This window comes from Balaenoptera physalus (assembly GCF_965194825.1).
Source record: "Balaenoptera physalus genome assembly, chromosome: 7".
NCBI lineage: Eukaryota > Metazoa > Chordata > Mammalia > Artiodactyla > Balaenopteridae > Balaenoptera > Balaenoptera physalus.
The window spans coordinates 32,303,783-32,328,633 of record NC_138886.1 but is presented as its reverse complement, the minus strand read 5'-3'; the positions used below and the strand labels follow the sequence as shown (position 1 = coordinate 32,328,633).

Sequence of the window (24,851 nt, the reverse complement as noted above, 5' to 3'; positions counted from 1 at the left end):
CATAGCGTTGTGGTCAGAAAAGATGCTTGGTATGATTTCAATTTTCTTAAATTTACTGAGGCTTGATTTGTGACCCAAGATGTGATCTATCCTGGAGAATGTTCCGTGCGCACTTGAGAAGAATGTGTAATCTGCTGTTTTTGGATGGAATGTCCTATATATATCAATTAAATCTATCTGGTCTATTGTGTCATTTAAAGCTTCTGTTTCCTTATTTATTTTCGTTTTGGATGATCTGTCCATTGGTGTAAGTGAAGTGTTAAAGTCCCCCACTATTATTGTGTTACTGTCGATTTCCTCTTTTATAGCTGTTAGCCGTTGCCTTATGTATTGAGGTGCTCCTATGTTGGGTGCATATATATTTATAATTGTTATATCTTCTTCTTGGATTGATCCCTGGATCATTATGTAGTGTCCTTCCTTGTCTCTTGTAACATTCTTTATTTTAAAGTCTATTTTATCTGATATGAGTATAGCTACTCCAGCTTTCTTTTGATTTCCATTTGCATGGAATATCTTTTTCCATCCCCTAACTTTCAGTCTGTATGTGTCCCTAGGTCTAAAGTGGGTCTCTTGTAGACAGCATATATATGGGTCCTGTTTTTGTATCCATTCAGCCAGTCTATGTCTTTTGGTTGGGGCGTTTAATCCATTCACGTTTAAGGTAATTATCGATATGTATGTTCCTATGACCATTTTCTTAATTGTTTTGGGTTTGTTTCTGTAGGTCCTTTTCTTCTCTTGTGTTTCCCACTTAGAGAAGTTCCTTTAGCATTTGTTGTAGAGCTGGTTTGGTGGTGCTGAATTCTCTTAGCTTTTGCTTGTCTGTAAAGCTTTTGATTTCTCCATCAAATCTAAATGAGATCCTTGCCGGGTAGAGTAATCTTGGTTGTAGGTTCTTCCCTTTCATCACTTTAAGTATATCATGCCACTCCCTTCTGGCTTGCAGAGTTTCTGCTGAGAAATCAGCTGTTAACCTTATGGGAGTTCCCTTGTATGTTATTTGTCGTTTTTCCCTTGCTGCTTTCAATAATTTTTCTTTGTCTTTAATTTTTGCCACTTTGATTACTATGTGTCTCGGCGTGTTTCTCCTTGGGTTTATTCTGTATGGGACTCTCTGCACTTCCTGGACTTGGGTGGCTATCTCCTTTCCCATGTTAGGGAAGTTTTCGACTATAATCTCTTCAAATATTTTCTCTGGTCCTTTCTCTCTCTCTTCTCCTTCTGGGACCCCTATAATGCGAATGTTGTTGCGTTTAATGTTGTCCCAGAGGTCTCTTAGGCTGTCTTCATTTCTTTTCATTCTTTTTTCTTTAGTCTGTTCCGCAGCAGTGAATTCCACCATTCTGTCTTCCAGGTCACTTATCCGTTCTTCTGCCTCAGTTATTCTGCTATTGATTCCTTCTAGTGTAGTTTTCATTTCAGTTATTGTATTGGTCATCTCTGTTTGTTTGTTCTTTAATTCTTCTAGGTCTTTGTTAATCATTTCTTGCATCTTCTCAATCTTTGCCTCCATTCTTATTCCGAGGTCCTGGATCATCTTCACTATCATTATTCTGAATTCTTTCTCTGGAAGGTTGCCTATCTCCACTTCATTTAGTTGTTTTTCTGGGGTTTTTTCTTGTTCCTTCATCTGGTATATAGCCCTCTGCCTTTTCATCTTCTCTATCTTTCTGTAACTGTGGTTTTTGGTCCGCAGGCTGCAGGATTGTAGTTTTTCTTGCTTCTGCTCTCTGCCCTCTTGATATTTATTTTAAAATTAGAATAGAAGATTACATATCAAAAACTATGTTTACCAATTAGAGATAGATAGATAGATAGAGTGGGTGGGTAGACAGATAGAAAAAAATCTATGTTTACAACTACACACAAATTATAGTTTTAAATGGATACAAACAAAATATCAGCAAGGGAAAAGAAAAGACAATTGAGTTTTAGTTTAATTTTTTTCATCTTTATTTTTATTTTCATTAATGTGGTCATAATTTTGTGCCAATAATAAAATGATACAATTAAAACAGAAAATGGATACTATGAACAGGTCTTCCATTAAAGCTATTTGCACCATAGGCCAGATAACCAAGATACCAAGATACCTGGTGGCAGCTTATCTCAACTGCAAACAAAATATCCAAGGAAAAAAATCAATCTTATGATTGCTGCACTTGTGAACCTTGCTTTATATAGCAACCAAAACATGCCTCACCAGCCTTCCTCATCCATGTTACCTTTGACCATAATCCTGACAGAAACATGGTACCCAGATAGCTGAGAAAGGACACTGTCACAAAATCTTTCTTAAGGCCAACTCTGTAACCCAATGACCTCATTTTATAAAAGGCATTGATATTAATTCTACAGAAAAGAAACATTATGACCAACTTACTCACTATTAGGGGACTAAGAAGAGGGAATATCATTTAAGGAAACTGCACCGGGTTCTATTTGATTTGCAATCAAAACTGTTCTTAACCATCCTGCATTTAAGTATCATGAACAATCCAAGGTTATCAGAAACACTTTATTTCAATCATATTAAGAAATAATCTAAATGTCTCTCAAAGAGATATAAAGAAGAAACTTGAGGAGCATTAATATTTACTGTTTTACCTGTTCAAATGTCTAAAGTTTGCAAAAGAATAGGAAATGAAGTACAAATTAGTGATGGTATTTAAATGACTCTAAATCACAACTAAAGTGTTCAGACCATCAAACTTAGAAGAAAAAAATCAATACTGCTATACTGAAGTTAAGAATAAATTAGAGGCATGTAAAAGTCTGGAATAACAATATGCTATAAAAATTACTGATATAAAAATATGCCATTTAACAAATTTGATACTACAGAGGCATAAAATTCTACATAGAGTCTGGAAGCAACCATGTGAACATAAGGAGGTAGCTGGGGTAATGCCAACATGGTTAATTCAGAAAGAAACTCAAATTTATAACTGGTTAGGTTTAATTTCTGTTTTGAAGATAAATTACATGCCAGAATCTATATTCTTCAGAAATTTTTCTACTGATATTTAAAGGTAAAAACCGGACTATATAAAAAATACATTTTCAGTAAATATCTTCCCTCTTTTCTCCCCCAAATCTCATGAATAGCTCAGTTTACACACATGTATGCATGAACTCATACACATATTCATACGCATACCTCCTAAACTATATTTTCAATAATTAACAATTCTAGGTTACCAACTATAATGAAGTATATAGATATAAAACATTGTAATTGTTTAAAAACTAGCTGTATAATTTTGGTGTTCAAAGATTTTTTTAAAGAAATTGATATAGGAAAAGTTGGAAAAGAAGCCCAAGTTGATTGACAGTTTGGAGTTTGTGTTTCCACCGTCTGATCATAGCCAAATGCAAATGTGATTAAGTTCTGAGAGACAGGAATCTGCAAAGTGTATGCAGCTTATTAGAATCTTCCCTCTAGGTACAATCCAGCAAGGGCATCAAAGGTGACCTCCCAGCTTGTTGCCTCAGGAGCCCCTTAAAATAGAGAAGGGAAGATAATCTTTACTTCATGCACCAAATCTGACCCATTGGTGGAGCTGTTATTGGAAGGTAGGGTGTCGAGTTCGTACCTGAGATCAAATAGGAAAAACAAACCTGAAATGGTTTGTCTGCCACGGGCACACAAGGAGAAAATGGTGGCAGAGGTGCCACATGATTTCCATCTTTGCCCTAAGCAAATTCTGCAACTATCTACATCACTAGGAGGTAAAACATACTCATACACATATACGCATCCTGTTACAAGCGCACTTCTTTATGCTATTAATCGTGTAACGAAAAGTTGCATAAATATAAACCCATTTTGTATAATCATTCAACAAAGACATTTAGAAAACCCATTTTATGTATACATTCAATAGAGTCATAGTTATAGGTACCACACATCGTTCTAGGTACCTGAAGATATAGATTAAGAACTGGTTTGTGCTCCCAACAAATTCACAATCTAGACTAAAAGATATAAAAATTATCATCATACACAATGCCAGTGGAGAAATGTACAAAGTATTAAGGAGACACAGAGTAGGAGCAACTAACTCTTCCTAAGGGAACTTACAGAGTTTTCTTAGAGGAGGTGACATGGCTTTTGGTCTTGAAAGACAGATAGGCATCTGTGAAGTGAGATTGGTCAAGGTATTCCTTTCATCAGTTAATCAACAAACAGGGTCTTTTAGTTGTGCCAGGTTCTGTGCAAGTGACTGGGAATATAAATAAATGCCGAGTCATACCCTCCAGGAGGTATGAGGTATAGAGGCAGATGAGTAAGATCCAATAGAGAAAGACACTGGAGTGGTAATGGGGAGTGGAATGGTAATAGGAATTGCAATCCAAAGGAATATTACAAAAAGTTATTTTACAGAGTGAAGAATACATTTATAAATCACCCTCTTGGGAGTTCTGTTTCTACCTGGGATATAAAAAGCTGGAAAGAGCTCAGTCCAACCCTAACAACAATAAAAAGCTGGACAGGCTACAAATCATAACTTCTCTTGAACCATCAGAGAGCTGCAGTTGCAAGACAAACAAGCAACCTGAATTCTAAGGAAAGACAGGACCTTCCTAGGAGAGCCAGGACAGGAGAACTGCCTCATCTGAGCCAAGGCAACAGAAGAAGAGACACTGGGTACCATGTAATGGATAAGAAGAATTCAGCTAAATTTTTAAACTAATTGCAAAAGATCACGTATGGGTTAGATTTTACCTCTTTCAACTCATGGCAGCTACACTGCAACCATTTGAAATAATAGGCTTGAGTAGAAAGACAGCAGCTTACTTGGCTTCAGGAATAGTTGGCTTTTCCAACCCTGCCAGGTCCTACATTTCTAGACTCTCTCTATTCCCTCTGTTTCTGCTCTCAGATCAGCTAATCTTTGCCTGAGCGCATCTCAATCTTGAAAGATGTTGCTGTAAGCAGCAAGTATACAAAAGCCAAAACACAGCAACACTCTGGCTCTTTGTAACCACTTCCCCTGGGCACTCACATGGGAATCAAATAAGTGATCTTGTGTTCACTAAACACACACACACAAAATCTTCAAGTGGTAAAAGATGCTTACTATGGGACTCGTACTCTAATTCATACACCTCTATATACCTAAGAATCTCAGTCTATTCCTATTTCAAAATCATTAACAACACTTAGAAAAGTAAGCAAGACTAGAAATAGAATAGAGAATCCAAAAATAGACACATATAGTCAAAAGACTTTTGACAAGGCACCAAAGCAATTCAGTGGAGAAAGGAAAATACCTTCAATAACTGGGTTAGAATAACTGGATATCCATACCAAAACTGAGAGAGAGAGAGAGCAAGTGCAAGCCAGCAAATGAGAGAGAGAGAGAGAGAGAATGAATATGAATCTTGACCCCTACCTCACACCATACACAAATATCATTGCAGAGATGGGTCATAGACTTAAATGTAAAGGTAAAACAATAAAGTTAGGGGAAAAAAAACGTAGGAGAAAATCTTTACAACATTGCAGTAGGCAAAAACTTCTCAAGAAGGATAGAGAAAGCATGAACCATGAAAGATAAACATTGACAAATGGTATTACCTTAAACTGCTCATCAAAAGACACCATCAAGAGAGTAAACAGGCAAGCCACAGACTGGAAAAAATATTCACAATACATATATCTGAAAGTATGTTTAGAACATAAAAATAAATCCTGTAAATCAATAATAAAAAGACAAAGAACTCAATTTTTTAAATGGGCATAAAACTTGAACAGATAGCTTACAAAAGAAGATACACAAATGGCCTATAAACACATGTAAAAATATTCAACAACATTAGTCATCAGGTTAATGCAAAGTAAAATACAATGAGATACCACTGCAAAGTAAAATACAGTGAGAGACCACACACACATACACACATACACACACACACACAGTTGTAATAAAAAAAAAATTATCAACAATGCCAGATGTTGAAGAGGATGTAGAGAAACCTAAGTTTTCATTTGTTCTGGTGGGAGTGTAAAATAGTACAACTTTGGAAAAGTGTTTAGCGGTTTCTTTAAAAGTTAAAAATAGATCTATTTACCTTATGACCCAGAAACACTACTCATAGATATTTTTATTTTCCCAAGAGAAATGAAAATGTATGTTTAAATGAAGCTTTATATAAGAATGTTCATAGCAGTTTTATTCATAGTAGCCCCAAACTGGAAACAATCCAAATGTCCATCAACAGGGGAAGGAAGTTTTTTAAAACTGTGGTACATTCAATGAATGGAACACTACTCAGCAATAAAAAGGACTGAACTAGTGATACACATGGCATGAATGAATCTTGAAAATACTATGCTCAGTAAAAGAAACAAAACACAAAAGAGCACATATTGTACGATTCCATTTATAAGAAATTCTAGAGCAGGCAAAACTAACCTATGGTGATAGAAAGGAGCTCAATAGTTGAAGGGTGAGTATAGGAACTGACCAGCAAGGGGCATGAGGGAACATTCTGGGCTGATGATAAGATTTTATGTCTTGATAGGCAGTTGTCAAAGCTGATTGAACTTAAAGATCTGAGCATTTCATTATATAAATTATACCTTAATTTTTTAAAAGGTTAATAAATGCTGCTAAAGGTTTATATTTCAGGTGGTACCTCCCTAGATGTAATTTATAAAAATGTAAACTTTTTATAAAGTCCTGGCTCTGCACTGACTTCTGGCATACATAGAGCTTGATTCTCCTTATACTTCCATGAACCCCTTGCACTTAGGTTGGAGGAGCGGTCACCCCTACCCAGCTGAAATGCTGGCCTCAGATCTTGGCAGGGGAGTGGGAGAAGTAGCATTTCAGAAGAAACTCCGAGAACAGAGTGAGACAAATCCCAGGGACACTACAAGAAGACAGGGACCTTTACCACCTTACTACGGGACAGTGATCCAGAGATGACTCACCAGGTTCAAAACTCTACAAGGGGGTTATCAAGGAGTGATTCTTCATGCCCATCCCTCTGCGCATAGAAGCAGAGGGACAATAAGGATGTCTTGCTTTAATTTTTCAACTAACTATAAAATAAACGAATTACCCAATTCATTGACTTGAACTTCTCCATTTTGTCTTTCGAATACTCAACTTTGAATATAATCTTGGCTGGAAGAAGCCACCTGATCTTTGCTCTCACAAAAGACTTTTTGAAAAAGGGAACACAGTTGACTTTCACTTAAATGTTTTGTCTTGCAAGTGCATTAAGTCATTGATGCCAGGCTAAAGTTGATTTCATACCCAAAAATAACCAGTTTGGCCCATAACTCCTGACAAGAGCTGGCACAAATCGAGCATGCTACCATCCTTCAGAACTGAAGTCTTTGGGCAAACGTGTAAGTGAATGAAAAAGTTCAGCAGAGAAAGTTGGTAACTTCATTTTTAATGTGCTTATTCAGGGCTGAGACTAGTGTTGCTGGATTTTAGAGACATTTGGAATAAGAATGGAAGTTTGGTGTTCTTTGGTCACAAGAACACACTGTGACTTAAATACAGAAGCAGAATACTTATTATTTTTGTCGAAAAAAAGTGTTTTGATGATTTTAGGTCCTTGGTCTATTTATTTTACAAATGGATAGGTCTTGTGGAATCCGATTCCGAATCACAATCCTCACTAACAAAAGCTACAACCTAAATGTAGTTTCTCTGCCTGTGATGAGTAGATGCAGGGTTGGGGAGGCCCTAGCCTTCAGCTTGATTTGTATCCATCCCTAAGCAAGTATTATACTCTGAAAGCAACCACATTATGGGGACTATAGCATTGCGGTCCACAGAGTAATTTTTTTCCTGGTAGATGTCTATTGTTATTTAATTCAGGGAAGTATATATGAGGTTGTAATAAAAAAGGATGATGTTTAGTGGTTAAATTTCTGATTTTCTTATAATCATACCCTTCTATCTCTGTGACCACTTCTTTGTAGGATCACCTTACTTTGTCAGTTCACCTTACCCAGTGGTGCTGCTCTACACAATTCAACTCCTGAGCCTTCTATTACTTTTCTTCACTATCCCCCGCCCACTTGTAGACCCCTCCACTCACATCTTAACTACCACAACTTTATCAATAGTTCCCAATCTTACGACTGTAATCCTTTTCTCTCTCTTTTTAAAATTCAAATCCTACTGCTTACTTTTCACTTGGATAACCCATCATGCCCCCAACACTGCATATCAAGCCAGCACCACCCCCCATTTTCTATAATATCCCTTAACTGTATCAACAGGCTGTAAGACTCTCTTTCTAAAACCTTGACTGCTGATTTATTTTTCTCATTTCTTCATCCACATCCTGTCAGTCATCAAGTCCTGGTAAGTCCTCTTTCATAATCTCTCTCCACTGACATCTCCATTGTCCAATCCACCAGGATCTCTCTCTTGGATGACTGCAGTAGGCTCTTACCAGTTTCCCTGAGTGTCCATCCCCCATCTATTCTCCACATAGCAGCAAGAGTATCCATTTCAAAATGCAAAACTGAACATGTCACCTCCGGGTTAAAATATTCCGATGTTTTCTTACTGTTCTTGAAATAAAAACAAAGGACCCAATATTATCTACCCCTGCCTTTCTTTTCAGTCTCATGTCTGCACTCTCCACTTTCTTGCCATAGACTAACCCTACTAATCACATTTCACCATTTTGGATGCATGTTCCCTGCCACCACAGGGCCTTTGCACATGCTGTTCCCATTGTCTAGAATGCTCTTCTCCCTTTCCTCACCTCCCTTTGCATAGTTCACTCCTCTTCACCCTCAGTTCAAAAAAAATTTATTTTATTCAGAGAAAACATTCCTGATTTCTAGTGGCCCAAACTAGATCAGATTCCACCCTGCTATACATTCCCATATCATCTTATACTTTTCCTTCATAGCATTATTATAGTTCATAATTAATCTTTATGTGATTATTTGATGAATGTCTGACTCCCTCACTGGTGTATAAACTCCAGAATGGCAAGAGTCATGCCTATTTGGCTCACTATTAAATCTCTGGCATGCAGCACACTGCCTTACACTTACTAAAAGCTCAGAGAACATTTGTGGAATTAATGAAAGAAGGTCTTCCATGTTTGCCATTTTCTTTGTCTTCCCATTGCCACCATCATTGTTCAGACCCTTTTTGACCTCATGTTTAGGTGACCAAAATATTATATGGGTCTCCTATCCCCAACTTCTCTTCTTTCAAATTTAATCTGCACATCCTCAGATCAATCTCTCAAAACGCTGTTTTCATTGTGGCTCTTTTCTGGTTAAAAATTATTCAAAGCTTAAAGATTAAAATGGAAAACCCTTACCCTAACTCTCTCATCTCTCCATGATCAGTCTTTTGTTCATCTCTCCAGGTTTCTATCTGACTTCTTGACTAAACTCTCCAACTCAGTTCCACTGATGCATACATTCATGGCTGTCCCCATACTACTGTGCAGGTTGTGCACTGAACGACCCCTGAAATCCTGTTTATATCACAGTCTATGTGAACAATACCCCTGGAGTTATGCACAGCATAAATATGTGGCAAAGCATGTCAGCCCCATGAACATCTCCTTACATTTCTGCTCTCTTAACCTCCAACCTTTGATAAAATATTTGCTTTGTCTGGAATACCCTCTCTTGTTCTCCACCAATCAAACTTTAACCCATCTCCATAGTCCTATCTCCCTTCTGTACCCAGTTACAATGATCTGCATTCCTGAATTCTTATAACACATCTTACCCAGGCAATTCCCTTGATATATACTATAACCTATATATTAGTTTTTTAATTTCTTTAGTGTGATGTAGTAGAAAGAACACTGGAATTGGAGTCAGAAGATGTGCCAAGGTCTACTTCAACAACAGCAAGGGCACTTCAGACAACACAAATGAGTGATCTCAGATAAATAGCTTAATGTCCAGAGCTACAATTTACCATCTGAAAAGTGGGAATAACAGTACCCCACAGGTTGTTGTGAGTGTACTTGACGGGTCTAATCCCACAGGCTTTTGAAAGGAGAATGATTTGCCTGAAGGCACTTTGCAAACAATGAAGTACTATGCAAAGTGTTTGCTGCTAGCTGGTAATTATCTTCCAAACAGACTAGAAACTCCTTGCCAGAAAGAGGCTGTGTGTCTTACTCCTGGGTGTCCCTCAGAGTGCCTAGTAGAGTGTCCTCCATGTGATAAGTAGTCAATAAACATTTGCCGTAAAAGAATGATGTCAGCCTGGCAGCTGCAGGCAACAGATGATGGTGTCCCACATCTCTGCTGCTCACGGCTTCTGTCAAGTCTGCCATTGCTGTGCTCAGCCCCTCCCTCCCTGCTGCACCCACCCCCCAGCTGCACATCCCAGCCTCCCCCAGCAGCAAATTCTCAAGGCAAAGCCATGAATCTAGGGGCTGTGCAATATGGAGCCTGTGACTTGTGGGTACTTTTCACTTTTTCCACTTTCAGGACAAAGAATGGGAGAAACGATAGAAATTCTGCTGCAACATGTTAGGCACCAAGGGAATTAGTACAGAGTTGTTTCAGGAAGTCATTCAATTCTCTGTGAGTTTTCATGTGAATGGGGAAGAATCACACTTCAGTCTAATCAATAGAGTTCTTACATAATCACTTAAGAGTCTATATCTCCATCAAGAAAGTAGGGCTAAGGGCTGAGGATGGGGATGGATAGGTCACCTAAACATACAAAAAAATTTTTTTCCTAGAATCAGAATTGAAAGAGATCTTTAATGTCATTTAGATTGAATTCCAATCAAATACAATAATGTCTAATATATCTTGTGGCCTCTACTGAAACATTTCCACTGACAGGAAACCCACTGTCTAGGAAGACAGCCCATTGAGAGACCAACTATAATTTCCCCTTTATAGCACATTTAATCCAAACCCTGTTTTCACAGATTATGAAATTGAGGCCTGCAGCAGAAGAGACTTGACATCATACAGTAATTTAGAGGCAGAGCTCGAACAGGCTTCTGTCATCCCTCAACCCATAAAAAAGTTAAAATACTTCTGTGTCCCACCCCATCCCTTTTTATTCCTACTCTTTGCTCCTGGTTCTGTCTCCAGAGCCACAGGGACTCTATCTAATTCCTTTTCCACATGACAACCCTTCAAATTTTTCAAGAAAGCCTTAATTCAGCTTTTGAATCTTTCTCCAAAAGAAGAAGCCACGTTCTCTACCCCCATCTTTTCAATTTTTCTTCACTTGGCATGATTCTATACCCTGACCACCTTTAGCACTCACTCTCCCACAGGCTGAAGATACTTTTTTAATTAGAGACACCCAGCACTGAACAAAATCCCAGCAGTAAAGAGTACAGTGGGCCATGAGCTTCCCTTTATCTTGACACCTCATTTCTACCATTGTACAGAGAAATGGCTTTACCTTTTTAGCAACCAGATCACACTGTTGAACAAGTTATATTAGTTATTTACTGAGCACTTAATACGTCCCAGGCACTGTTCTAAGTACTTTACATGTGTTTAATTCTTACAACAATTCCAACAATATTAGTTAGAACTAATATCACCATCTTCCTCTTCCAGGTAAGGAAAATGAAACACAGATTTTAAGAAACATACCCTAGATCATACCGCTGGTAAGTGGCAGAGCCAGGACTCTCACCCAGGCTGATGGCTCCAAAGCCTGCAGTCTTAACTTAATGCCACAAATGACTTAATGAAAAATAAACCTCTGAATAAAAAATTGTGAATTCTGTTCTTTGCTGTGAAGTGAGATCTTTCACAACCTGTAAAATGGAGTGTTTTGCTTTATTCTGCATCCATCTCTATTAAATTTCAGATTGTGAGTTTGGGTTTCTCCTTTTTTAAGCTTCCATTCTGTTATTCAAGATATTAGCTAGTTTTCCTCAGGTTATGTCATCTTCAGATTTGATTATGTATATGCTTTCTAGCTTTTTATTTAAGCTGCTGATAAAAGTGATGACTTAGCAAAGGGCCTAGTAATATAAAAACTTAATTGGTAGCAAAAAAAAAATCTAAGGGTTTACCCTTCTTTGTTCTTGCTGAGCCACTTAGAAAGCTACATAACTATAGCTATTTTCTGGCCCACATTTCTTTATTTTTGTCAGAAGGATATGATAACAAAATTTAACAAACACTGTATAAAAATCAGGATATACTAACACAACAGAATTTCCCAAACCTCTCTGCCTAAGTATATCTTTCAAAAACGGAAGTAAAGCTAGTATGGTCTGATTTGTTCTTTGTGAATCCATGTTACCTCTAAATCATAACAGCTTTTGGTAAATTACTTAAAAATCGTCTCTTTAATGATCTGTTTTAGAAATGGTAGCTGAAGTTGTCATCAAGCTTACTGACCTATAATGTCCAGTATTCACCTTTTGTTCTTTTTGGGGTTTAGTGGAACTAATACAGCTTTCTCACTCCACAACCATCCTTAGAAGCCCAATAAAAGTTTCCAACAGTGCCACCTCAAACAAATACGCACTTTCTTTTAGTGTCATGTGCAGCTGGTCATCTGAACCTAGGAACTGAAACATATTTTCACAGCTTCAGACTCTCACATCCAATTTCCTCCTTGATATTTTCATCTGGACATCTACAAGGCATCTTCAATTTAATATGTCTCCAATGGAGCTTCTAGTCACCCCATTCTAAAACCTGCTCCTCCCACAATCTTCCTCATCTCAATACATGGCTAGGCCACACATCTTAGAGTCGTCCCTGATTCTTCTCCTTCTCTCACGTGCTATAGGTAATCCATTAGCAAATCTTGTGGGCTCTGCCTTCAAAATTTTCCAGAATCCAACCACTTCTCAACACCTCTACTGCTACACTCTAGTCCAAGCCACCTTCAACTCTCTTCTGGACTATTACATTAGCTTCCTAATTGAGATCTCTACTCCACCCTTATTCCATGTAGAAGTTGCTAATAGCTCAGTCAGGCCCTCTGGAATCCCTTTTATCAATTTGGTTGGTGAGCCCTTCCCTCAGCTGCTGTGGGTGCATCAGTGAGAATTGCACTTGGGCAATGGAAGCTACCTCACCTGGAAGTGCCTGGAATTTACACTGTCCATACCTTTCCCCAGAGTCTTTACTCAATAACCAGGGTGAAGGTAAAAAGCCTCTCTCCCTTGTCTCAAGTGGGAAAAATTCTAAGGTGAAATTTATGCTCCACAGCTCCCCATGGGATTAGGCTGAAGCTACTACGCAGCACCCGAGATCACATTCTTGCCATTCTTCTTCCTTTCTAGCCCACTCCCTCACCCCCTACCAATTTCTCTGGAAATCACATGCACATCCTCATCTCAGGTTCTGCTTCTAGGGAACTCAGCCTAACACAGTCCCATTATAGCGGACAGAGTGGTCCTGTTAAAATGTTTACGTCATTCCTTTGCTCAAAATCCTCCATTGGCTTTGCATTTCACCAAGGGAAAAAAAATTCCAAAGTCTTTACCATGGCCTCAAAGACTCTACATGACCTTCCCCAGCTAACTTTCTGACTTTAAGTTCTTTCACTGCCCCCTTATCCATTCCGCTCCACTCTCACTGGTCTCCTTGATATTCCTCCAGATGCTCTGCAATCTCCTATATCAAGGCCTTTGTATCTATGTTTCCTCCACCAAAAAAGCTCTTCCCCCAGATACCTATTAGGCTTGCTTACTCTTTTCAAGTCTCTGTTCAAATGTCACTTATTACAGAGGCCTTCTCTAGCTACCCTATTTTAAAACAGCACACATATCCCACCTCCTGTCACTCCCTTTGTTATCTGTCTTCTCCTATGAGAATGTAAGTTCCCTGAGAATGGGGATCAGTGCTTGGTACACTCTTATATCCCCAGCACTGAAACACTGTCTGGCATATTTCAGGCAATAAATAAATTTGTTGAATTAAAGTAGACTATCTTTTGACTTTCTGCACACAAACCACACAAACACACATACATATCCAACAACTATCTTTGATTTCAAAGCCCTATTAACACTATGGTTTCTATTTTTTATACCTTGGAAACCACCACCACCAACAGAAGTAAAATAGGAGTCGGGTTGTTACAGCTTTTTGCTGTAATCTATTAATGTTGTTCCACTAGGGGAAAAAATGGATAATACGTGGAAGTCAAGAAACAATAGAGCTTTGCAATCCAGAAAGTTTGAGAATTGTACTGTTAGCTCAAATGGCTCCTAGTCAAGTTGCTACACAGATAAGTCCAAACTATGGAGCACAGTAGCTATCAGCAGTGAGAATTAAAGAAGTGAAATTTAAAGTTAAGAAAAACATGTAGCAAAGATCACTGATACTTAAAACCAAAGAAAGCCCAATAATTATTTAATCATATGAAGAGTAGCTATATTTCCCTTATTACTCATAGGAAGGGTTCTGTGGTAGGTTCTTGGAATGGACAAAAGTAACACAGAAGAATTTTTGGATTTGTTAGCACTGTGAGTTATAAGTTGACCATGAAAATGAAATGGATATGTTTAAACTATAATTTTTAAATGTATAATATTGACCCTGTGGCAGAAGCTGATGGTATGAGAGACACAGGTTGATCTATGAAGGAATGTCACACTTCACTTAGCTCAAACCATAACTCAAGTATCTATAAAAACACTCCTTACCCCACAGCTTAAGATAGCTCCCTCCGCTATCTCAGTACTCTTAATACTCTCTTGTTTTGACAAAAGATAAATCAATCAAAATGTCATAAGAAGTCGGTCTTCACTGTCCATGTATTAGCTAAGGGACCTGTGGGGAGGATTACAGCTTGTTCACAGTTAGTGGAGGGAGTGATTGGTTCCAGGCTTCCTGCTACACCAAGCCCAGAGCCTCCACTACCTTCTTCAGATTCGTGCTCAGCTTTCCAAACCTCTGGGACATGCTGGCTCTACCCTGAGGTCTTCTCACCACTTCTCTCCAGTGAGGTCTTCCAGAAATTGTCCCCTCCCATGTCTCTCTGACATAATTGTCTATCCCTTGGTGTGCCCATTCAAACATCTCCCCAGTGGGCCCCACGCTCTCTGCACCCAGGCTCGACAGCCGTCCCTGCCTACCCTCTGCTCTCTCAACTACCAGGTCCCTTGCTCTGTTTCCTTACTGATTCTAGTCGGGGGAACCTCTCTCTCTGACAGAGTCTTCACTGTCCCCAGAGGGAATCATTATTTATTTCCCAAAGGGGACCTCTTTTACCCTTTGACCTTCCCCCAAAAGCTCCTCTACAATCTGTTGCAGGGCTTTTCAAGGAGTAGTCTCAAACCCCCTGAGTCAAGATCTTGGGTCTGGGCCAGAAATTCTCAGTTCATCGTATGTCATTTCTAATGAGCTTCCTAGGAGATTTTGTTGCACAGGTCAAGTTTAAGAACCACTGCGTTCATCCACCACGAGAGAGCATCTCTATAAACCTCCCTCCTTCTCTTACAGAAGTCCACCACTCCCCATGGGCAGCATGGCAGGTGGAGAAGGTGTATGGTCAGGGCCTCTCAGAGGCCAGACCACTTCCAATTCCTGAGAATGGCAGTATTTTAGAAAAATGAAGAAATTCCAAAAGAGCATTACAAAAATTGTGATATATTCTAAATGTTTACACTCAATAAATATATATAGTCCAATATAATTGTGCTACCTGCAGGTTTACAACTTACAAAATTTATCATACCCAATAGCCAATGTAATCTGGTCACAGAATAGAGTTTAAAGTCATGTGTGATACCTTTTAAAAAATACAATTAGATCAGTGTATGCCTGTGGGTATGCTAATCCCATTTGGAAATAACATCAAAAGTCTACATGTAAGACTCTTCTTAAATGTGAGGCCTTGGCAATACGGCCCTCCTGATGCCTCCTGTGACTGGCCCTATCTGTTATCACTTCAAAAGTGGCAAGAACCCCCTTCCCAGGATGCACGTATTCCGAGATTTGTTGTGCGGTTAGAGAAACAAAGATCACTCTCCAGGAAGATGGAGTACAGCCACCATGAAGTGGAATAAGAATAGCTGGGAGGGTCTGGGGACATTCGCAAGGTTAGTGCTCCCCAAGCATGCTCTTTTGCTCAAGGCAAACCCTAAAGATGCTACTGACCCAGCCTGGGGAGAGAAAACTGCATCTGCTGAGCCAGATCAGTGCACACTTGTCACTCTCTGTGACTGACAACTCTTTGTTACTCCCATCCTCTTCCCCACCTCAATCCTATAGCCAAGTCTTTACTGAAACTTCCAACCTGGTCTCCGCTATGTTACAGGAAATTAAGGAAAGATGTGATGACTGCTTGGAGCAGGGTGACCCTACTGGTGGCCGTGGTAACAAGTAGTGAGATTCCCAAAGAGGAGGCGGATGGCAAGGTCACGGGCCCCCTCACTGCGTCCAGTGACACCCTGGAGGACTGGGACTTGGTTTCAGGAAGGGAGCTGGTGGGGCTCATTCTAGTTACATAAATTAAGATTTTCCTCCATGCTCACCTTGCTTTAATCATGAAAATCTGAATCTTTACAATCAGTGACACTCACTAGAGAAAAGGAGTTCCATAAGGAAGGGGGTTTATCCTCCTCCTTTGGGCCTCATTCCCACTTCACCCTGAAAAACCAGGATTGAAATTTACAATACTTGGCAGACACTTAGAGCTGGGGGTGTTCTGTTCATCCATTTTCTCCCCAGGGAAAAATAAAAATGCTTTCCACACCGGAAGCCTTTCTGCCTTCCTGCCATCGTACCAAAGTAAAGCAATATCTCCTTGGCAGCTTGTGCCAGGGTAAGAAAACAGTAAACCCCCAGGCAAATGCATCCAGCCGCCTGTCTGCCAGGAGAGGGGTCTGCAAACTTCCTCCTTCCTCCTCCAAACAGGCGATCTGGAGTTACAGTCTACCCATGGCTGTGTGGATTTATTTAGCTACAATGTTATCATCTCCATTGAGCCACAAGTAAGAGACAACTCTCTGCTTTTATTTTTAACCTGAAGAGATTATTTTTGAGTTAAGGCTTTAAGAATTCAGATCTATCAGGAAAGAACAGCTTGTGTAATGAACTTCCTGTTTTCATCATATTTGGACAGGGAGCCTCCTTGTTGCCTGTTATTATTACCCAGTTAATATGAACTGCCTGGAGTTTATTTTTAGCCGCGTTGACTCTATTGTAAGGACTGCATAACTGCTTTCAAAATGGGAAAATGTAATTACGGGATCTAACACTAAGTTGGGGATATTCTTAGGTCCTTTCACAAGGCAATGGCTTAAAAAATGAAAATAGACCATTTTAAATGGCTAAAGAAAACACAGTTATTTGATCCAAAATAGCCCATTGATCCTTTTACAAACTAAACACTTTCTTCACAGAATAAAATCTCGTTTTTGTTTAAGTGACCTAAACATATGAATTTATTTCCAAGTTCAGAGTAGGGGGAGGAGAGTGAGGAGGAGAATTGGTGGAGAATAGAGGCAGGAAGGGTGTAAGCACATTTACCAAAAGAGCAAAAGATTAAAACTGTGATGAAAGTACCAAAACACCTAACCGGGCTTCTCAGTTGAGGGCTGGGAATGCGCGTCTCAGTGCACACCCGTCATTCTACTGTGCTCAACCAGTGCCGCATCCAGTGGTTCCACAGGCATGAAGGCAGTCAGCATTTGGCAGGCTGCACGGGATTACGCCCTCACTCTTGTTGGCCTTGAGTTAGTCACTCACACAGGCCTCTGCCTCAGCGCCCACCTCCTCCATGACTCCAGATACTTGCCTACACGGTTATGCATTTGTTCCAAAGAAATGAACTGAGCGCTCAGAATATACTAGAGTCCAGGAATGAAATGGGAAATAAGACATTGTCTTTGCTCTGAGAGTGACAAGAGTATTGGTAGAGAGAACTTCAGGGGATTCCAGGAGCACAAAAAAGATGCCTAACCTAGCCTGGATGAGAGGAGGAAAGCTTCCTGGAGGAGGTGATGTCTTGAGCTGAGTCCTGAGGTAAAAGCTGGGCTCATCCTGAAAAATGGCATCGTAAGCTGAGGAAGAAGCTGGGACAAAGGCCCAGATGTGAAAGAGATGGAGGCAAGGCCAGGTCGCCTGACTGAAGTGGAGAGTGTAAGGGGACATAAATAGAATGAAAGCTGCAGCGTTAGGTGGGGGCCCCGCAAACCATAGTAAAGCCTTTTAGCTGTATCCTGAGAGTAACAGGGACAAGTTACAATAAAGTTCTAAGAGTAATAATATTTAATAAATATCATAGACATCAGTGTATGAATGGATAAACAAAATGTGGTATATACATACTGTGGAATATTATTCAGCCTGAAAAAGGACAAAAATGTTGACACATGCTACAACATGGGTGAACCTTGAGGAAATTATACTAAGTGAAATAAGCTAGTCACAAAAGGACAAGTACTGTATGACTCTACTTATAATGGGGTTTCTAGAGTAGTGAAATTCACAGAGACAGAAAGTAGAATGGTAGTGCCCAGGGCCTGGGGGAAGAAGAAGATGGACAATTAGTGTTTAATGGGTTTAGAACTTCAGTTTAGGGTGATGAAAAAGTTCTGGAAATGGATGGTGCTGATGGTACCACAACAACATGAACGTACTTAATGTCACTGAACTGTACACCTAAAAATGGTTAAAATGGTAAACCTTGCGTTATGTATATTTTACCACAATTTTTAAATTTTTAAATTAAAAAAAAGAAATATAACTGCAGTGGCTGGATTTTTATTGATATAGATAGATAGATAGACAGATAGATAGAGATAAACAGAAAAGTAGAGGTAGGGAGACCATTTAAGATGTTGTTTCAATAATCCAGTGACAGATAAAGTGGCCTGAACTCAGGCTATATGAATAAAAAGAAGAAAACAATGTCAAGATTCGTTTGGACATTAGACTAGGAAGACCTGATATTGATCGGAAGACAGCACTTTGGGAAAAGTAGGGCTTAGGATAAAGTCCAGATTTCTAGCTGGGGAAACTGGGTGGATGGTGATGAAGCCAGTCACTAGGAACAATGAATGATTGAAAAAAAAGGACTGTTTAATTTCTCATGGAATAATTTAGAAAGTAGATGCAATCAAGTCATTTCAATAAGGAACAAAGGATATTTCTCTGTCCATGGGATAAGAAAGATATAAATAGAATGTAGTTAAACCTACAACTAAAATGCAAAATTTGCTTTGCAAACCCTCAGAAGAAAGCAAACATGATCACAAGGGATGAGCGAGGCTCAACGTGGAGTGAAGGTTGGAGAGAGGCCAGAGTCCGGAGGCTGGAGCTGGGTTCAGGGACAGCTGCAACATGTATTGCTTGATGGTTTTTAAAATGCTCTATGTTCTGAGTCATTTCACCTCCAGTGGACCCATGAGAATGTCATGCTTCATCCCTCGGTCATCATCTCCCAACCCTCCCCTGAATGTTCCCTCCATGTCAGTCTTCCAAACCCACTCACCATTTTCCTAACACACTATACCCTTAGACGCCTCCATAACTTCTCACAGGTTCATGCCTCTGTCTTGAACGCCCTTCTCCCTCCTCCTGGACCTGGCACATTTCAACTTATTCTTCAAGATTCATTTATTTTGAGTCTGTTAACAAACAACTTTCGACCTGTGTTGGATACTGGGTAGGGACAGAGATGATAAGACAAAGTCTCTGCCACTAAAGAGTACTGGCCAGGCAGAGAGGTAGACAGTAAACAGATAATTGCAATAAACAGGGCACTGCTGTAATCAGAAGCAGGTAACAAGTGCCACAGGAAGACAGCAGAGAGAAATACACTGCCTTGGGTTGGGGGGGTTGAGGGAGGATCACAAAAAAGCTTTGTTAGTTCAAATGGCATTGCCCCAGGAAGAATTTCCCAACTTCCCCGAGAAGTTAGTTGCTCTTTCCTCTCTGACCTAATGGAACTTTGTTTTTCCAATGCACAGTATTTAACACAGTGTACCATAATGTTAGATAGGTTCTCCTACTCACCTGTGAGCTCCTCAAGATTACAGTCCTTCACGGAACCCCTCACTGTTCAGTCCACAGTATGTGTTCAATAAATGTTCATTGGATGGGTGGATGGATGGATGGATGGGTGGATGGACGCATGGATGGATGGATGGGTGGGTGGATGGATGGGTGGATGAATGGATGGCTGGCTTGAGAGTGGTTATTAATCCTCTAATTTAACACCTTCTATGGCAAGGAACTCATTGAATCTCTGCTACTAGTTTTCTGTGAAGTCTATAGAAGTAAGAGACGTGAATTAACAAGATTTTCTCACTGTTGGAAGTACTCTCTGAAAGCAGAAGAAGTAACTGTCTTGGACGTTCTTTAATTCTTTCAAACCTCTAAAATATCATTCAGATATTTTGGACTCTAATACGTATTTTTTTTTTATTGGAGTATAATTGCTTTACAACGTTGTGTTAGTTTCTGCTGTAGAACAAAGTGAATCAGCTATATGTATACATATATACCCTCCCTCTTGAGCCTCCCTCACACCCACCCTCACCCCATCCCTCTAGGTCATCACAGAGCACCGAGCTGAGCTCCCTGTGCTATACAGCAGCTTCCCACTAGCTATCTATTTTACACATGGTAGTGTATATATGTCAATGCTACTCTCTCAGTTCATCCCCCCCACCCCTTCCCCTCCTGTGTCCACAAGTCCATTTTCTATGTCTGCATCTCTTTTCCTGTCCTGCAAATAGGTCCATCAGTACCATTTTTCTAATACGTATTCTTAATACTCCAATACCACAACAGTTGACATTTTAGGTAGACTTTATACGCAGGCAGAAGCAGCCATAGACAAAGATGAATTTTTGGTGAATTTTCTTTTCCTCATTTGACAACCTTCTTCCACTCTAGACCCTCAGAATTTCAAGGATTAAACTGGTCCTGTCAATTTAGCCACAATAAGGTGTTAGGCTGGGTATGAACTCCCCTTCCCAGTAGTGTTTGCATTTTGGATAAGGATGCCTTGGAAGCAAAATTATTCAACCACAAAATATTTTTCTGAGTACTCGTTATATACAAAATCTTGTACCAAGTGCATCAGGGAATACAAAGAGGATAAAAACATGTTCCGGTCCTCAAGAGGTTTATAGTTTAATTTGGGAGAAACTCATAGACCCATGAAATCTTAAAACACAATACAAGAAAAAATATTCATGATGGTGCATTGGTACATGGAGTACTTTGGTCCCTAGGAAAAATACACAGAAACAAAAAGAAATGAACCTTAATCTAACCCTCCATCCAGTCCCCTCTACAATATCCTCAGCAAGTCTCCAGTCAAACACTTCCAGCAATAAGGCATCACTACTTCAGAAGAGAATCCATCCTGCTGCAGAAGAACACAGAAATTCTACTCATAAAAATGTGTCCATGTGTATAATCTTACATTGACCTGAAACCGGGCTTCCTATAACTTCTATCCATCTCAGAGAATGACAGGTAAAGTTCATTCGCTATCCCTTTTCAAGGTAGCCCTTCCAGCATGTAAAGAAACACATCTACCCTAGGACCGCTCCTCTTTATGCTAAACATCTCTGTTTCCTTCAAAGGCTGCTTATCCAATATGGTTTCCTGTGCTTGCCGTCTCAGTCATCCTCTTCAAAATATATTTAACTTGTTAGTGTCTCTCTTAAAATGTAGTAACACAAACATATTAAAATTTAATAATATCATTAATAATATATTATTTCTACATATGTATATATAATATTTCTAGTAACTGTAATATTAATTTTGAGTTAATGTTTATATTATCAAACTACCTATTGGATATTACCACTTGGACCGTCTCAAACTTAATCTGTCCAAAACCAAACTCCTGATCTTCCTCCCACAGTCTTCCTCATCCAATGTGTGGCAACTCCAGACTGCATTTCTTGAAGCTCTGGCTCAGACCAAAAACTCATCTCTCTTTCGTTAACTCCTTCTCTAATACTCAGCAACCCTAGTGGCTCTACTTTCAAAACAGAATCAGAATCTGACCACTTTTCCCCACTTTCACCACTATAACCTGAGTCCAAGTGACCATCATCTCCCAGCTAGGTTTCCTGCTCTCACTGGTCCCACATCTCCCCATCGCAGTCTGTTCTCCACAGTGCAACCAGATGATGCTCTTAAAACATGTCAGACCATGTTATTCCTCTGCTCAAAACCCTCCAGTTGTTCCCCATCTCATTTTTAAAGCCCTTTAAAATGGCCTGCATGCTCTGGCTCTCTCATCCCTCGATGGCCTCCCACCACTCTCCTCCCATCCTCCATTCCTGCCACATCTGTCGCCTCACTTTCCTCAAATACTCCAAGCACAACCTTGCTTTGGAGTTTCTGCACAAACTGTTCCCTCTGCATGGAAACTCTTCCCAGAGAGACATCACTCTCTCCTTCCGATCTATGCTCAGATGCCACCTGGTCACACTATTTAAAATAGCAAATTCCACCCTCACACCCAAAGCACCCTATCTCTGCCTTATCCTCTTGACTTTTCGTCACAGCACTTAATACCAACTGTTACACCATATATTTTTTATTTGTTTTACTGACTGTCTTCCCCCCTCCCCATTAGAATGCAAATTCTATAAAGGCAGGGAATTCTATCTGTTCTGTTAACTGATGTATCCTTGGGACCTAAAATGGCCCCTGGAACATATTAGACTCGCATGTTGAATGACTGAAAGAATGAATGAGTGAATGAATGAATATGTTCCCAACTAGATAAACTAGGGTGAGATCTACAAAAACAATTCTACTCAATTGCCTACACTTTTCCTAATAAGATACCATAGTTTTATCCACCATCTTCTGTTTATTTCTTCTTAGGATTTGGGCAAAGGTATTGGCTTAATTCAATTATGAACCTTATGTCATAATTTCCACAAATAGTAGAGCTGTAGATGCTATAATAAAATGGACCTCTTCAAGGCTTAAACAAATCTATTAAGAACATTCTCATCTAATTTTGAATTTTAATGATTAGTTATAACGATGAGTAATTAATTTTGATATTTATAGAAAATGAAATGCATTTCTTCCTTTCTGAAAATCTAGCACTTCAGGAACAGCAAATTCTTGGAGAAAAAAATTCTAATGAGATCATTAAAATTGAAAGTGTTGTACCTACCTAAGCCATAATAGGCACAGCAACTGAATGGACACCAAATAATATCCTCCTTCTTGTGCCTGACTCTGCTGTCTGAGTTCACCACTTTCTCCGATCTGTACAAAACTGCCATTGGAGGAGTTCTAGGGATAAAGCATGAGTTTCCTGGTACCTAAAGCACAAAGACAAACACCTGGTTTCTAACTTGTATTACAAGCAAAGCTAATGTTCTAAATCCAGAAAGAATGTATCACTTAATTTTTTTAACAATAGATTTTAGGTAACATAAGGTACAACATTCTCAGCAATATTTGCAAGAAAAAATGCAAAAGCATGTTCCAATAGATAATTCTTATACTGAATCTCATAAAGGCGCAGAGCATAATACTAGATTTTTAACTCGGTGAGAGCATTTCTATCGGGAACAGAGGTTATCCAGCCCAGATATGTTGCTTCCTGATACTACAACGAATCACAAGAACAGAGATTAGAGTCCCTAGAAGAGGAATGGAGAGCTCACCCGTTCATTAAATCGTCTCTCTCCAATATTACGTGTCTTAGGTGAGCCTTTGGCAAGTGCACAGTTAAAGTCACTTCAGGACTGAATTCGCTGACAAGTGCCTGAAGTGCCAATAGTCTTTGACGTTGATTATCCATACGCTTTCAACACCAGATGTGCAGGAAGTCAGGCTGACATTCTGTTGTCAATTTTTTAAGAAACTGACTTGTATTCTTGCCATCCCATTTCTGCTCAAAGATAAGCTGCAGGGGTTCCTGCAGGTGACACCAGCATTTCCCTCAAAGTGGAGTTTGAATCCACTCACATACTTAGACAAACACTCTTTTAAGGACCCTGAGTTTTTCACTATACTGCAGATGATTTGGTCCAAGACCTTTCTTAGGACAGGTGTAACCAATCAACCACTTCAACTATTTTTAAAAAAGAAAAGAAAAGCAACAAAATGAAACACCCTCCTATGGGCCCCACTGAACTAATATTTGGTATGCCTGCCAGAATGAGTTAGCTGCAAAAAATAAAATAAAATAAATTTTTAAATGCTCCTTTGGACCAGAAGGAGTTGACTTCTTGGTTAAGGTTAGCTGATATTATCAACTTTAACGTTGGAGAGCATCTGCCAAAGGCAGCGATTTTAGCTCTGACGGAGTTGAGGCTAGGCTGCTCTTTCTAACAATAATTAGTCAGCAGGTTCAGCTGCTTCTGTTATAGTATTGTTTATTGCAAAACATTACCAAAACATTGACAAAACTCGAAAGAAAAATCCACCCAAAATTCTGCCATCCTACAAACCAAACTGTTTACATTTTTTTTATGCTCCCTTTCAGTCCCCGTCCATATGCAGACAGAATTGTTACAGTTGTAATCATAGCACAGACACAATTTTGTAGTCAGGTTTGTCTCAATTAGAGTTTTTAAAGCGTTTTTCCAGTTCACTCTCTCATCTTCATTTCTGCTACTAGGAACGCTTCACCCCCACCATCCCTAGTGACCTCCCGTGGGATCCTAAGTGTTGAGGAAGGCTGAAAAAGAATAATAATCAACAGAATTAGGGGAAAGGGGTAAGTTCCCTGTGTAAAGGATGGGGTCTCTAGAATTAAACTTGCGTGGAAAGGATTTCTTTCACCCTTTGTTCCCGTAGCTGGAAACCTTTATGAAAATAGCTATATTTCCCCACCATCAGGCATGTTTTCATTATATTAATAAAGAGCCCTCGCAGGTATTTTCTCTTTACCTAGTTTGTTTTTAAGGCCTGCACAGTATTTAGG

General features: G+C 39.5%; 1 long non-coding RNA gene across 3 annotated transcripts in view; it reads right to left on the bottom strand.

Moving 5' to 3' along the window:
- Positions 1-24,851, bottom strand: part of LOC309663976 — a 307,408-nt gene that overhangs the window by 207,623 nt on the left and 74,934 nt on the right. For 2 of the 3 annotated variants that reach the window (XR_014265525.1, XR_014265527.1), the window contains one exon: positions 23,088-23,238. The exons of the other annotated variant lie outside the window; for it this stretch is intronic. This is a non-coding gene — a long non-coding RNA (uncharacterized lncRNA). The remainder of the gene's footprint in view (positions 1-23,087; positions 23,239-24,851) is intronic. 3 annotated transcript variants of the gene reach the window in all.